This window comes from Macrobrachium nipponense, chromosome 37 (assembly GCF_015104395.2).
Source record: "Macrobrachium nipponense isolate FS-2020 chromosome 37, ASM1510439v2, whole genome shotgun sequence".
NCBI classification, from domain to species: Eukaryota; Metazoa; Arthropoda; class Malacostraca; order Decapoda; family Palaemonidae; genus Macrobrachium; species Macrobrachium nipponense.
The window spans coordinates 13,387,459-13,389,266 of record NC_061097.1 but is presented as its reverse complement, the minus strand read 5'-3'; the positions used below and the strand labels follow the sequence as shown (position 1 = coordinate 13,389,266).

Below are 1,808 nucleotides of genomic sequence, written 5' to 3'. Positions count from 1 at the left end.
TGAATAGCTGATAACAATCTGCATGAATAACTGGTAAACTGTTCTGCAAGAAAGTTGAGTATAGCAATTCATTTCCAATAGGTACGAAAGTCCAAGATGTAGTGACGTTCATAATACAGGACTTAAAAGAACGTTCTAATTCCGAAAAATAATTATTTAAATTTGACTCAGGAATCGAGTTACTTTTTCAATAACGAATATTTTCAAATTAATCATCATAAATGTGTAAAATATTGATGTTTTACTACTTATTTAAATAATTCTCAAGTGCACACTTCGTCGTTGTCTTCTACCATAACAGTAGTTTCCTTAAAAACGTCGTGGCCAGGGATTGTTTTCCGATTGTTGTGATGAAAGTGCCCCAGCGTCTATGGGTACTTATTCGGAGTGGCCAAGCGTGATTGTTAGTGGTCTGGTTGGCCTGCCGTGGTGATCTACCCTAACATTGTTCAAATGAGTGCTGGGAAGGCTGGGGAAAGATGGTGGCCGTCACTGATGAGAACCGTCCATGCAAAACGTAGCCGCCATATTGGATTTCAAAACTGCCTTGAAAACATATTTTACGAAGAGCTCACATGCTTATTTTAGTTCGTATGGGGCTTTCATATATCACATTATGTTGACGAAACTTCAGTCTTTTAAATGGTAGGCTTAGAGTTGCAATTGTATTCTTGTTTCACCAATTAAATATCAAGTGAATAAGACCCGTCCACCGTGATGAGGGTTGGTGTTCTACCCTAGGCTAAGTACTTTTTCGGAGGGTGGCCAGCCGTGACCGTCGGTGTGTTGGGCCAGTCCATGCGGTTGTTTACCCTAGCTTACCTACTCGTAGGTAGGGTGGACATACCTAGGTAGGCTACAACAGAAAATCACTACCTTCGGGGCACAAGCTGCTAGCCTACCTCTAATGGGTAGGTAGGTAGGTGGCCTAAGTATGGGTTAAAATAGGAATAATGATATTTTGAAATCAAAATGCACTACCTAGGAGTTTCAAGTAAAATTTGACGACAATTTACTTAATAAAAGCGAAATTCAGTTATGCTACTCTACAGCCGAAACTGGATGAGCTAGACCACTGGACTAAGGGCTATTGGGCACTGTGGTGCAATTGGCAAAGAGAGCCTGGGTAGGGGCCAGTTAACGGATATTCCTGATATTTCCGAGATGTATTGTAAGTACCATAAAACCCTCAAATCGCGAGTGTCTTCCATTTTAAACGGCAAGGGAAAATGCTGTCAAACACAACTCAGATTTAAATTATTTACTTACGTTGACAGTCAGCGGGAGGGTACCAGATGTAGGGGATGTTACACTAATTTCATGCAGCCTTAAAGTTAAATGGCCAAATTTATACACATATTTCTTGAGGAAGAAACTCTCTGGTAATGTTCGGTACAAAAAATATTTAATTTGTTTAAATTTTTCTTGGCTCTGTGCGTTTAATAGAACTACCTTAAATTTTTAGGTAATTTTGATTGATTTTCACCGCAATTATTCAAATAAAGTTAGAAATTATTTAGATATATTTAGAGATATTTCATTTGAATAGTAAGAACGAACTCTACAAAACAATACACAAGGATTTTCTGCTCGTGAACACACAGGCCGCTGTTGACGTCACATTGCTGCACCTAGAAGTTAACTTGATATTTCCTTGGTAAATACCACAGGATTAATGTCTGTTTCTATTGTGGCATGGAATTCTATGACAGGATTAATGATACCGATTAATGACTGCTCTGAGGATAGTTATACTAGGTAACCATTTCAGTTGGACAATTCATTCGCTTCCTTCATTCTGTGGAAAC

General features: G+C 38.7%; 1 protein-coding gene across 1 annotated transcript in view; it reads right to left on the bottom strand.

The window, feature by feature from the left end:
- The window catches only part of LOC135209026 (eukaryotic translation initiation factor 2D-like), a 247,724-nt gene extending 246,355 nt beyond the window's left edge, over positions 1-1,369 (bottom strand). Inside the window, exon 1 of the mRNA XM_064241561.1 lies at positions 1,270-1,369. The gene's annotated coding sequence lies outside the window, so the exon portion shown is untranslated. The remainder of the gene's footprint in view (positions 1-1,269) is intronic.
- Between the last annotated feature and the right edge of the window lie 439 nt (positions 1,370-1,808).